The following is a 15,034-nucleotide window of genomic DNA, read 5'->3' on the forward strand; positions in this document are numbered from 1 at the left end:
AAACAAAAAACAAATAAACACGCATCCGTGATTTGTCTTCTGGAAAAAAAAATGCGAAATTCCACATTTTTGTAGATAGGGACTCGAAACTTCTACAGTCAGGTTCTCTGATACGCTGAATCTGATGGTGTGATTTTCGTTAAGATCGTATGACTTTTAGGGGATGTTTCCCCCTATTTTCAAAAATGAGGTAAATTTTCTCAGGCTCGTAACTTTTGATGGGTAAGACTAATCTCGACGAAACTTATATATTTAAAATCAGCATTAAAATGTGATTCTTTTGATGTAACTATTGATATCAATTTTTTTAGAGTTTCAGTTACTATTGAGCCGGGTCGCTCCTTACTATAGTTCGTTATCACGAACTGTTTGAAACTGGGATAGAGTTACAGGAAAAATATAGAGGAGAATGACAACGTTTGTGACACATTGGTTGTGAGGGTTTTATGAAGGGTAGTGAAGAATAGTGCGGTTTCAGGAAGGGTAGAAGTTGTGTCGACCTAATATTCACTCTTAGATTAAATTGGCGAATTGTCCGAGTCATCAAACACTTTTACCCCTCAGTTTTATAGATTATGAGCAAACGTTCGATTCAGCTGATAAGAGCTTTAGCAAAGGTCTTATCCTTGGACAAAGCGAGCCCAATACCCGATCTCTCTTTCAATGCTCTTCCCAAATTTAATAATCGTTTCGCTTACAAATCCGACTAAAGGGCTTAAATTGACCCTAAAGTGACTTTTAATTCCTTAAAAAAATTTCAGGAAAAACTATAATTCTAGAAATTACTTTAAAAACACTCTAAAATATTTAAATCATTCATGCATGAAAATCATTAGGCTTTAGACACACCCTCCCCTAATATACAAAAACATGTCCCAAGTTTTATATACTCAATGAATTTTCAATAGCGTGACTCTTCTTTTCGCCGCTTGTTTTCTGTTTGTCTTCAATTAATAAGAAGAAATACGAGGAGTTACCCCTCCCAAAGCTAAACAATACACACAGAAAACAGAAGAAAATTGTCAAAGAGGGTTGAAAAGTGTAATAGAGATTCTGCAGTTTTTCCCCGCCCCAAAGAAAAGTTGTGATTTCGCCTCTCCTATGGGGAACCGTGCCTATTCTCATAATGCGTTGTCTTTTGTTAGTTTTAATTTTTTTTTTCGCCGTTTTTTTCGCTGTTTATCGTTTTTGTTTTTTATAATACTCCGTACTTTGTGTTTTTTATACTTTTACGGGTAATACAGTTCATTCATTCATTATATTGCAGAGGCACAGGTAGATTTTCAACGTCTGGGGTAATTTCCAATAGATTTTCCTCTATTTTACAACGAAAGTGAGTAAATTAATTAACGGATTAGAGTAAAGCCAAGATAGATAGTCTCCGTGAGAGGTAAAGCTGGCATAGTTTTTTCAGAATTTTGTAAAAAATGATGATGGTCGCTTATTTGTGATAGTCTATCGCTCTCGGGCAGAACTAAGCCACATAGACAAGAGTAATACAGATAGTCTATAAATTCTCTGAGCCGTTTGAAGGGAATTGGAGACCAAAAATGTGATTCGAAAATCCATGACCGACAGTAACCTTTAGACTTCCAGGCGAAAGGGTGACTTACATTTTTATCCTGTCTGGGCTTAGCATACTGGGTAAGTCAGATATAATCGCAGGTTCAAATCGCAGGTGGGCGGCCAAGATTTAGTGTCGACACATGGCCTATGTTCCCTAGACTTGTAGGTCTGTCTCTAATAAAATATTTACAATATAGATTTCCCAAATGACGCCCAAACAGATGCTATTCCAAAAGACATGCGGACCTCTTTGTCCCCCACCTACGCTTACGCCCCTAGCTGCCCTATAACCTGCCCTGTTATCACTTTCGACTATTAAAAGAAGCATTAGACCCTTTAATTTCCAATCAAATGAACCTTTTTAGAAGTTTCTACGACGACAAATGGTCGTCTCAAAATCTTTATCAGGTGCATTTCGGCAAAGTACGAAGTGTGGGAGGGGGGTATCCACCCTCCGATAACTCTGAATCCTAAAGAGGGCACTAGAACTTCTGATTACCAATCCAATGAGTCCCTTCTGAAGTTTATCCGATACTCTTTCTATATAAACCTTAAATACCCCCAGGGAATAACTTACAACCCTTGGCCTGAGGGCTCTGGGGGGGGGTTGTCATCCTCAAAGACATAATTTCCGGACCTTTCAACTAAGTTGACTAAAATGCCTATCTCAAAATGTTCATTGGATGGGTTTTTGGAAATAGTGGGCGTGGGAAGGGGGTCAGTTGCCCTCCAATCACTTTTGACTGCTAAAAAGAGCACTAGCCCTTTCAATTTCCAATCGAATGAGCCTTTTTAGAAGTCTCTCGACAAAAAATGGCCATCTCAATATTTCTCTAAGATGCATTTTGGGAAAATACGAGGTGTGGAAGGAGGGGGATATCCACCCTCGAATCACTCTGAATCTTAAAGAGAGCTCTAGAACCTCTGATTACCAATCTAATGAGCTCCTTCTGAAGCTTATCCGGTCATCCTTTCTATGTAAATCTTAAATGTCCCCAGGGCATAACTTACAATCCTTGACCCGAGGGCTGGAGGGGGGGGGGGGTTGTCATCCTCGAGGACATAATTTGGACCTTTCAACTACGTTGGACAAAATGCCCATCTCAGAATTTTCATTGAATGTATTTGGGGAAATCGTGGACGTGGGAGGGGGGTTAGCTGCTCTCCAGTCACTTTCGACTACTTTAAACAGTACTAGCCCTTTCCATTTCCAATCGAATGAGCCCTTTTTGAATTTCCTACAACAACTCCTTCGATACGAAGTGCCTTGTCTACCCCCCCCCCCCCAAAAAAAAATAAAAGAAAAAAATAAAATAATACATTGTGCCCTCATCACTCTTTACTTAGGTAGTGCTATTTCGCTGCCTATGATAATTTAATACACATTTCTTCTGAAATCCTTCTCTGGGACGTGAAATCATATTTGAGTAACTCCTCTGCCTGATTTCCTACAGTTCGTTATTTACTATTTCTACTAATGCAATTGTGATATATGAGATGTTTGTGTGATATATTTATTTGACAATGAAATAGCCATATATTTCCCATAGACAATGAGAAAATAATTTGCCGCAATGGCACTTACGTATTATATCGACCACGCTGTTACATATTTAATATAATGCGTTCTGGGTGGCCTGATTTCCATAATTTTTTGCTGTGTTTTTTTTTACTAAAATATTACATTTTCATTATATTTCATTTTGGTTAACCTAACTTCACTTCATGAATGTGGCCGATATTATACGTAAGTACCGTCTTAATCAAACAGTTCGTGGTAACGAACTGTAGTAAGGAGCGACCCGGCTCAATAGTAACCAAAACTCTAAAAAATGGAATTTTGATACCAATAGCTACATCAAAAGAATCGCATTTTAATGCTGATTTTAAATATATAAGTTTCATCAAGTTTAGTCTTACCCATCAAAAGTTACGAGCCTGAGAAAATTTGCGTTATTTTAGAAAATAGGGGGAAACGCCCCCTAAAAGTCATAGAATCTTAACGAAAATCACACCATCTGATTCAGCGTATCAGAGAACCCTACTGTAGAAGTTTCGAGCTCCTATCGACAAAAATGTGGAATTTTGCATTTTTTGCCAGAAGGCAGATCACGGATGCGTGTTTATTTGTTTTTTTTTTTTTTTTTTTTTTTTTTCCAGGGGTGATCGTATCGACCCAGTGGTCATAAAAACTTGCAAGAGGGCTCATTGTAACGGAAATGAAAAGTTCTAGTGCCCTTTTTAAGTGACCAAAAAAATTGGAGGGCACCTAGGCCCCCTCCCACGCTAATTATTTTCCCAAAGTCAACGGATCAAAATTCTGAGATAGCCATTTTATTCAGCGTAGTCGAAAAACCTTATAACTATGTCTTTGGGGACGACTTACTCCCCCACAGTCCCCGTGGGAGGGGCAACAAGTTACAAACTTTGACCTGTGCTTACATATAGTAATGGTTATTGGGAAGTACACAGGCGTTTTCAGGAGGATTTTTTTGGTTTGGGGGAGGGGTTGAGAAGAGGGGGATATGCTGGGGGAACTTTCCTTCGAGAATTTGTAATGGGAGAAAAAAATTTCCATGAAGGGAGAGCAGGATTTACTAGCATTATTTAAAAAAAAAAACAATTAAAAAATAAAAGTGAAAAAGCTTTTTCAGCTGGAAGTAAGGAACAGCAATAAAACTTAAAACAAACAGAAATTATTACCCATATGAGCGGCTCACCTCCTTCTAATACCTCGCTCTTTACGCTAAAGTATTTTCGGTAATTTCAACTACTTATTCTACGGCTTTTGTGATTCAGGGGGTCATTCTTAATGAATTGGGATAAAATTTAAGCTTTAGTGTAAAGAGCGAGGTACTGACGATGGGGCGAATCCCCTCATATATGTAATAAAAACATGAGAATACAAAAGTTCTTTACGTAAGCTAATTTATAAGTTACGTAAATCTTTTACCAATAAAAAGATTCGTAAAAAATTAAAAGTTCTAGTTGCCTTTTTAATTAACCAAAAAATCGGGGGCCAACTAGGCTTCGTCCCCCGCTCTTTTTTTCTCAAAATCATTCGATCAAAATTATGAGGAAGCCATTGAGCCAAAAAAAAAATATGCAAATTTCGTTTTGATTATTCCTCTGCGGAGAGCCAAAATCAAAACATGCATTGATTCAAAAACGTTCAGAAATTAAATAAAAAAAACAACAAGTTTTTTTAACTGAAAGTAAGGAGTGACATCAAAACTTAAAACGCACAGAAATTACTTCGTATATGAAAGAGGCTGCTTCCTCATCAACGCCCCGCTCTTTACGCTAAAGTTTTTTACTGTTTTAGAAAGATGAGTTGAGAGAAAGAGTCAAACTTTAGCGTAAAGAGCGGGGCGTTGATGAGGAAGCAGCCTCTTTCATATACGAAGTAATTTCTGTTCGTTTTAAGTTTTAATGTCGCTCCTTACTTTCAGTTGAAAAAACTTGTTTTTTTTATTTAATTCTCCTAAGGGGCAACAAATATGCTGTCCACCGCATTCCACATAGAAAAATCGTCTTGATTTTCTTTGAAGATGAATAATCTGTAAAATATCACATCCGAAGTAAATAATGCGAGTAAAGTTTGTGGAAGACAAAAATGCATTGACCGGGAATCGAACCCGGGCCGCCCGCGTGGCAGGCGAGCATTCTACCACTGAACCATCAATGCTTATAAGTTTTCAATAAAATATAAAATTTTAATAATTCAACAGAATTGTTGCTTGGTGTTCTTGCTACTTCTTTTTCTTTTCTTTTTTCTACTCTTTTTGAAAATTCCTGTTAATTCGTTTTCAAAATAACATTTCACTAATAAGACCAATGAAAATTATAATTAATATTCCTGAATCAGCTACGAATGACAAATTTTGCTTTCAGTAGAGACTTTTTAGAAACACATTTTTAAACTTTTGGTTACCATGGGCTCTTTTGAGTCCCTCTAAGGGTTAAAATCGGAATTTACCCCAGAAGTGACTGTTGAATTTGGAAAGAGCATAGAAAAAGGCATCAAGTGATGCATTGACTTTCTCCCTAGCTGAATTGTGTGAACATGTGTATGTTCATCACTTTTTCCTGTGTATGATGTATTTATATGACAAGGAAATAACCATATATTTTCCGTATACACAGATAAATAATTTTAGCTATAATTACCTGTAAGGCAAATACTAAGATAGAGGACCTGAAAATAGTGATCTGTGGTGATATCCTTCTAAAGTGGGCAATTCAGTCTCTCTGAGGGGGCTATTCCATCAAAATACACTTTTTATCCCTCTTAATGATGATGTGATACATGCTTGAAATCTTGGGATAAAACTGAATAAAAAACGGCTGCATACCAGTCACTTAGGATATGTCAGTCAATCTTGATGTAATGATTTTTCTGGAATCCAGGAAACAGCCATTGAGCTCAAGAACGTCTCAGAGTTTAACCTCTAGAACGTTATGCTTTGAAGCGGCCAGTTCTTGCCAAAGACCAAATTCAACATGTCAATGGGAGATGCTATGACAGAAATATACCTGCTAGTTCCCCTAATAGGACCAGATGTAACTCTAGGCTACACACAAAAGTTCCCTGATTTTATACAAGTTGCCTTTACAGTCAATATGATCTTTCCATGGAGGAATTTGTCATGGGGGAGTAGAATTACATGACGGGGGCGAAGGGTTTTTTAGCATTATTAAAAAAAGAGAAAATAAATAATTTTATTTCAACTGGAAGTAATGAGCAGCATTAAAACTTAAAAAGAACATAAAATATTACTTATATAATGGGGTTCGTCACCTCTACAATACCTTGCTCTTTTCGCTAAAGTATTTTTAGTAATTTCAACTATTTATTCTACGGCCTTCGTGATTTAGGGGTCATTCTTAAAGATTCGGGACAAAATTCAAGCTTTAGTGTAAAGAGTGAGGTATTGACGAGGGGGCGAACCCGCTCATATACGTAATCAAAATACACAAATATAGAAGTTCGTTGTGTAAGTTAATTCATAAAGTACGTATGCTTATTACTAACAAAAACGTTCGTAAAAAGTAAAAAAATCTAGTTGTATTTTTAAGTAATCAAAAATTGGAGGGCAACTAGGCCTCCTCCCCCACCCCCTTTTCTAATCAAAATCGTCCGATCAAAACTGTGAGAAAGCTATTTAGCAAAAACAAAGTTAATATGCAAATTTCGTTTTATCTATTCATGTGCGATGAGCCAAAATCAAAACATGTATTAATTCTAAAACGTTCAGAAATTAAATAAAGAAAAACAAGTTTTTTAACTGAAAGTAATGAGTGAAATTAAAATTTAAAACGAACAGAAATTATTCCGTATGTGAAAGGGGTTTCCCCCCCCCCTCAATGCCTCGCTCTTTACGCCAAAGTTTTTTAATAGTTTTAAAAAGTAGAGTTGTGACAAAGAGTCAAACTTTAGCCTGAAGAGCGGGGTGTTGAGGAGGGTATAATCCCTTTCATATACAGAATAATTTCTGTTCGTTTTAAGTTTTAATGTCGCTCCTTACTTGCAGGTAAAAAAAAACTTGTTTTTTTATTTAATTTCTTAAAGCTTCAAGAGGAGCATACATGAATGCCATCGAAGCATCTCACTGGGATAAGACCCAACATTTCTTCAATGAACCTTTAAAAATCTCGGTTTAATTCTCTTGCGCAAAAGTAGTTTCTAATTATATTGGCTCATTCCCAATGCAGAAGGGTCACCGACTTTTTAAATCACATACACCAGGAGTTGCGAGCTAAACACGTCCAAAAAATGCTGAGCATGGCACAGTTGTGTCACGCATTGTGGGGACTTTACCACACGTGGCAGAACTGCGGCATACTTGGTGCTCTGAGATGTACACCAAGTGGGGGAAAGTGGTAATCCCTCGATCAGTTCCTTTCTGATATGATGTTGAACAAGAAATTGATGATTCCAAATTGGTTCAACACTTGTTCTAGTGTAGAATCTAGTCTAGGCTTCATTTAAGCGTTTTATGATGATCGCTGATCATCAATTAATTATGATTATATCAATAATTAATTATAATCAATTATTTATCAATAAATTAGTAATAGATTAGTAATATTATGATGATCCCTGATGAAATAATTAGTTATTTGATAATAATAATTAACATTTAATAATGAATAGTTATAATAATATAATTAACAAATAATTAAACATCAATAATTAATTATAATCAATCAATTATCAATATATTAGTAATTTACTAGTAATATTATGATGATCGCTGAACAAAGTTTATGTTATTTGTGTCTTTCGTTTATGTTGTTTGTACTGTGTTCATGGCTGTATATTTGGCTTTAAAATACACTTATCTATCTATATAGTCTAGGTTCTCAACAGAGCAAATACGGGCCTGTAATAGGAGACGGACGCCCTTAAGATTAGTTGCGAAGCAATTTGTGGGAGGTAGGGGGTGTGAAATAATAGATGGGTCATATGGACGCTATAGGAAGTTGGGAAACTATTTTGTGGGGGTAAGGGACGTGAAATAATAGGTGTATCGTATTAACGCTATACGAAATCGTAAGAGCTGTGAAATTTGCGTTGGGGATGTTATAGCATCATGAGCCACCTCTAGTGATTTATCAGTATTTCTAGCTTTTTTTTGTATTGCCTGAACAAAAAATCACTAAATCAGCACATACAGCACTAGATTATTGAAGAAACTCACTAAAATCAACCAAAAAATCACTAAAATCTAGTGATTTTTTTTCGGCGTGTGGCATTACTGTATAGCAGGTTCTAAGACCCAGATTGTAACGCGGTTTATTCAAGCTGCTTCTGTTCATAGCATTAAACCTTTCACACTTTTTATCGATCTCAACTGGAATTATGAATCAAGAAATTTCCAATTTCTTGTTAAAATTTTGCATAATCTCATATTTATAGGAAGAAAATATAGTTCCACTTTTGTGCTCTGATATAAAAAAAAAGTTACATTTATAATCGTCCTTCTTCCCGTTTTATTATTTGGAGATGCTATTTTATAATCTTAAATGTATAACCATTGGTCCTTTAAGGACCAATTTTATTTGGAGATGCAGTGGTTAATCTTCTATTTATAATCATTAATCCTAAAAATTTCTTGTTCGGGAGATTTTCTTGTTGTACAACTTGTACCACTGCCACCAACAAGGCCTCTTTTGGTGGATTTACGTCCGACCCTTGGTGGATGGGGACATGATAAGAGAGCATCGCTTCTGCGGAAACTTTACCAATCTTTTAGAGATAAATAATTACTAAGAGCAATTAAATAAAAAACAAGTTTTTTATAAATGAAAGTAAGGAGCGACATAAAACTTAAAACGAACAGAAATTACTCCGTATATGAAAGGGGCTTTTTCTCCTCAACGCCCCACTCTTTACGCTAAAGTTTGACTTTTTCTCTTAACTCTACTTTTTAAAACAGTAAAAAACTTTAGCGTAAAGAGCGGGGCGTTGAGGAAAAAAAGCCCCTTTCATATACGGAGTAATTTCTGTTCGTTTTAAGTATTAATGTCGCTCCTTACTTTCATCTAAAAAAAACTTGTTTTTTTTTTATTTAATTTCTGGACGTTTTTGAATTAATGCATGTTTTGATCTTGCATCACCGTACATAAATAATTAAAACGAAATTTGCATATTAATTTTCTTTTGGCTAAATGGCTTTCTCTTAGTTTAATCGGAAGGTTTTGAGAAAAAAGGAGCGAGGGAGGAGGCCTAGTTGCCCTCCAATTTTTTAATTACTTAAAAAGGTAACTTTAATTTTTTACGAGTTTTCATTAGTAAAAAATATACATAACTTACGAATTAACTTACGTAACAAACTTCTATATTCGTACGTTTTTATTGCGTATATAACGGGGTTCACCCCTCGTCGATACCTCGCTCTTCACACTAAAGCTTAAATTTTGTCCCAAGTCCTTAAGAATGACCCCTGAACCATAAAGGCCGTAGATTAAATAGTTGAAATTACTAAAAATACTTTCGTGTAAAGAGCGAGGTATTACGAGGAGGTAAACCCCTCATATGCGTAACAATTTCTGTTCGGTTTAAGTTTTAATGCTGCTCCTCACTTTCAGTAGAAAAAACTTTTCATATTTATTTTTTCACGTTTTTTTTTAAATAATGCTAGAAAACCCTGCGCCCCCTTCATTGAAAATCTCTTCCCCCGTGAGATGTATTCATCCTTTTATTGGATAAAAATACTTATCAAGAAATGAAAACTGATCCCACGGATAAATACACCAAGCAGTTGAGAAAAGACTTAGAAATTTTAAAAGACAATAGACTAATCACCCCTTAAATGTACAGAAAATTTTACCCAAAAGGTTGTTCAGCCCCAAAATTTTATGGTCTACCCAAAATTCATAAGTAGGATACTCCGTTACGTCCTATTGTAGCATGTTATAGCTCTCCAGCTACAGGCGTAGGAAAATTCTTAGCTACAATTTTCAAGTCTCTTCTAACAACACAGAAATCTTATATAAAAAATTCCACAGATCTTTTTGAGAAGCTGAAAAATCATAGTATAACAGAAAAAACTGTCTTATCTAGTTTTGATGCAATTTCCATGTACACTTCATGCGATGTCCATAAATGTGAACAGGCCTTACAAAGAAAATTAGAGGAAAATTCTACTTGGGCAGATTATAAAACCTTGGAAATTGACACAATAATGACGCTTGTACGTCTTTGCAACAAGTTCTCTTTATATTTTAGGTTTCGAGAAAATAATTTCCTTCAGGTCAAGAGCCTGCCCATGGGCACTGTTTTGTCCCCTTTTTTGGCAAATTTTTACATGGATTTCATAGAACAGTCTGCTTTGAATAGTTTCCCCTTAAAACACTCTCTCTGGTTTCGTTTCGTTGATGATATTCTTGCTGTTTGGGAACATGGTCAGGACTCTAAAAGATTTTTTGGCACATTTGAATTCTTTTGATTCAAATCTTCAATTTACAATAGAACTGGAAGATTCAGGAAAGCTCCCTTTCTTGGATGTTTTAATCATAAAAAATATTCCTAGCCTGGATTTTTCTGTATATATAGAAAGCCAACCCATAATGATCGGTATCTACATTTCTCGTCAAATCACCCTCCTTGTGTAAAAAGAGGGGTAGTAATTTCTTTAGTCGACAGGGTTCTAAAAATATGTTCACGTAATCATGTAAAATCCGAGTTAGATTATGTTAAAGATATTCTATTCTGCAATGGCTACCCAATCAACCTCATTGAAAATATAATAGATCGACGATTAAAAAAGATAAAACAGGAAGCCCGTCCCCCTTGATTCAGGTACACTGGCAATTGAGAAAAAAACTTTCACTACATTACCATATGTCTCGAAACTCAGCGACAAACTTGGAAAAATTTTAAAAAAACATAATCTCTCTGTTTCTTTCAAAACTGAACAAAAAGTTGAACATTTTTTCAACTCGGGAAAGGATAAAACGGACCCTATACTAGGTAGTGGTGTCTACAGAGTCCCGTGTTCATGTGGACAATTTTACATTGGAAGGACCAATCAACAACTAGGGGAACGATTGCAAGAACACAAAATTTCAATAGATAAGTCCCTGAGATTGGAAAATAAAAATGACAACTTTGATTCAGCTCTGGCCCAGCATATATACGAAAATCCTGACCATTTAGTTCTTTTTGAAGAGGCAACTTTAATATCTACCGTAAATGGTCTACCGCAATCTTTTAAAGAGGCAATTGAGATAAAAAAAAACATATAAATAGAAATTTGGCTATAAATAAAGACACGGGAGATATTTCCTTAAGCCCAATTTATAATAATTTAATATTAAAAAACTCTATGAATACTTTCGCCCAGTCTAATTTAAGACAACCTGTCCGCATATCTAATGAAAACCGAAATTGTAGACAGGCGAAATCTGTTGCAAGGCAAAGGATACTTATTCAATCTAATTGGTAACTTTTCTTTCATTGATTTAAACTTGGTTTTTGTTGTTTGAGTCAGTGTCTTTCTTCCTCTCGTGTAGTTCACTTATAAAGGTTAGATTTTGCTGTTGTTTTCTTCTTTTTTTTTGAGCGCTGAGGACGACTTTCCGGATGTCCTTGTCGAAATATTTGCTTGTTTTTCATGTTTAGCTACTGGCTGATAAAATCCTCGTTTTTTCACCTATTTGTTTTTTCTCTTTTCATTTTTTATTCCGGTTCTTTGTTTTCATACGTCATGCATAGCCAGTATGGTCTCAGAACGTATTTATTGGTTACTATTGAGCCGGGTCGCTCCTTACTACAGTTCGTTACCACGAACTGTTTATTCAGTACCACGAACTGTTTGATTGTCATAATTTTAAACAAATTATTGAATGATGGTCATTGTAGGGAAACTATTTGTAAGGATCCTTTGACTAAGTTGTTTCATTTGAGGCTTCATTCAATTATATGCATTATTACCAATATAGTAGATACCAATCCTTTAGAGATAATGGTCCAAATAATATTTTACAATGTTTATTATTATCTAATTGTTTGCTGAATTTTGTCGGAAATCAGGCGAAACTTTAGGTCTGCATTTTACCCGCTGTTAAATACGTACTTTTCACATGTCTGACTAAAATACTCTGCTAATTTCTTATGTGTTTTTTTTTTGTTTTTTCACCAAACTTTTTTTATTTTTCGTCTTCCGGAAAAAAATTTCTCCCAATATAATCTGGAACACTGAGAAAATCGCGTGAAATTCTAATTCTGAATAGTAACCTTCCCCTCGATAAAGAAATGCTTTTCATATGTCTGGATAAAATACCCCTGTTCTTTTATTCCTTTCTGTGATCTTGTTTATTCATTTTTGTATTCATCGACTTTCAACGAAATTCCATTTTGTCTATCTATCGGAAAATTTTCCAAAATTAATATCCTTTCTCCCTAAATCTCAAAATTAAGCTTGGGAACGTTTAAATACATGGCTATACGTAGACTAGCTATGTATACAAGAGAACACCACATAAATTTGCCCGATTATGATTACAGTCTATTTGGGACCGCTATACTGATTTTTTTCTATTAGTTCTCGCTTTTCTCATTGTCATCACTGAATATTATATAACTTTTTTTGTTAATTTAGATTACTATAGATAAATCGTATGCAAAAATTTTGAAACACCGGCCTAAATTTCGGTTAAAATGAACTTTTTCCTATTTTCCATTATTTCCGACAAAGCATTACTATAATTTTAAATAAAATTTTTAGTTGTTGGTATGATAAGGAAATGAGGAAAATCGTTCATCCTGGTCCGAAGTGACGACCGATCTTATTTAGGGCCGGTTAAACTTGATGTACATTATTGCGAAAAAATGAAAGAGTAAACTAATCCTACTACCGCTGCTACTAACAACACACGGCAACACCAAGCCGCCTCAGGCCACCACAGCTGGCCACAATTCTCCTCCATCGCGATCTATTCAAAGTCTCCCTTTTTTTATCCTCACCTGGAGTTCCAATTCTCCTTATGTCCTTCCTTATGACTTCCCCCAGCCTATTCGGGGACAACTAGGTTTTCGTTTGGCCACAGATGGCTGACCGAAAAGGATCTCAATCTGTCATCCTCACCTGGAGTTCCGATTCTCCTTATGTCCTTCCTTATGACTTCCCCCAGCCTATTCGGGGACAACTAGGTTTTCGTTTGGCCATAGATGACTGACCGAAAAGGATCTCAATCTGTCACCCTCACCTAGAGTTCCAATTTTCCTTATATCCTTCCTTATGACTTCCCACAGCCTATTCGGGGACAACTAGGTTTTCGTTTGGCCACAGATGGCTGACCGAAAAGGATCTCAATCTGTCATCCTTCATCCGCAGAAGGTATTCTAGCCATCTCAACCTTTCTTTCATTATATCCCTAGTCCTGGAAAGTGGGAGAGAATCACATTTTGTACAGTCTATTGTTTGAATACGGTCAATCAGATGACTACCCAAAAGAATCTGTAGATAATTATGTGGGTGATTTTGAAAGATTAAAGAGCGATATTAAAATCAGTGGCAATTTGCCCTATAATCATGTTAGGCTTATGAAAACGGCACTGGATATTTGAATCTTCTATTAAATGACTCGCCTCTCAAGTTTCAATGACAACCCCTCCTATACGAATTGGTGGGAGAGCAAATAAATGAATCATATATAGGAGACAAATTGCTCTTCACTTCCCTGACTTGACTGTGCTGCCTCTGACTTAAGGTTCAGAAACGTAGAATACATATCAATATAAGTCAGATAAATACGGTGCATAACCGAAATTTCACCGTACATATGGTTGACCTTTTACAACAAGGCTATATTTTCCTGATTACTACTACTGCTAATAACTCACCACAACACCGGGTCGCCTGAGGCCAACAAAGCTGCGTAGCCTACTCCTCCATCCCAGTCTATTCATTTCTATTTCTATTTTTGCATATTATAATCGATGAATTGACGTTTTATGTATTTTTTTAAGTATAGGTGTTTCAAAAAAATATGCATTCAAGATCTTAAATAATAATAAGCACTGTTGGTGAGATTTTAGCTAATTTAAAAACTACGAATTGATGCTCTAAAGCAGGGACCTTTCCCTGGAGGCTGTAGATCAGATCAGTCAGTTCGTTTTTGAACGCTCAGAAGAGAGTTTGCCCTTTTCCCTTCTTTTTTTGCCTAAATACAAGTGACCATCTCATTAAATGTGTCAGAAACAGCTGATAGGTTTCAATAAAATATGGGGGTACTTATACATAGCTTGGTAAGCAGAATTCGAGTACCGAGCTCGAGTACCGAGTTTGAACTTTCCGAAAAGGGTAGTTTTTTCTATGGTTCTCACAAGACAGTGAACGGTTCGATTTTTTTTCTTTTACCCGACAGGCTTTTAGACTAGTTGATAAATAAATACAAACTATTTTAAGAACTTAAAATGTAAACAGCAGGTCAGTTTGGGTTAAAAGGTGTTAAACTCCCCTCTCCCCGAAATTTCTATCCGACTCATAAAAACATAACAAAAATGCAGCTATGCAAAATTTGATACGTTTTTTAAAGTTTTTAATTTGCTCCCCCCCCCACAGAAAAAACAAAATCCTGGACCATCCCTTGGTTGGATCCTCTCCATTTAATGCTATAGAGAAATTCTTTGAATCCTTATAAAGAAACATTCAGAATGGTTGCATTCCGTGCATATAATTATTCGTTAAAGTAAATTACCACTGCCCTTGAAAGTTCAGCAGTTTTTTTTTTCTCTTATATTGATATATGACAACCCGCGACACAGATCTACTTACACTGTTTGATGATTTTTGATGATAAACTTTTTTTATTTATATTCCACCAGGAAAAACTTTTCTTCTATTTTACATCCATTTTCGTTTAGGATTGTTTAAAAGGGGGAAAAAAGTTGCGGTAAAAGCTAATGTGAGGTGTTGTTAGTTTCCAAAAATCGCAGACGATCGGTAGCAAATCTTGC

General features: G+C 35.7%; 1 protein-coding gene and 1 non-coding gene across 4 annotated transcripts in view; one reads left to right on the top strand and one right to left on the bottom strand.

Annotated features, from left to right (window-relative positions):
- LOC136041456 (PTB domain-containing engulfment adapter protein 1-like) overlaps nt 1-15,034 on the top strand; it is a 77,172-nt gene that overhangs the window by 15,020 nt on the left and 47,118 nt on the right. The window lies entirely within an intron of this gene.
- On the bottom strand, nt 5,184-5,254 carry Trnag-gcc (transfer RNA glycine (anticodon GCC)). The gene has a single exon. It is a non-coding gene; the product is annotated as a tRNA-Gly (tRNA).

The sequence above is a fragment of the Artemia franciscana genome, unplaced genomic scaffold, assembly GCF_032884065.1.
Source record: "Artemia franciscana unplaced genomic scaffold, ASM3288406v1 PGA_scaffold_23, whole genome shotgun sequence".
Classification (NCBI taxonomy): Eukaryota; Metazoa; Arthropoda; class Branchiopoda; order Anostraca; family Artemiidae; genus Artemia; species Artemia franciscana.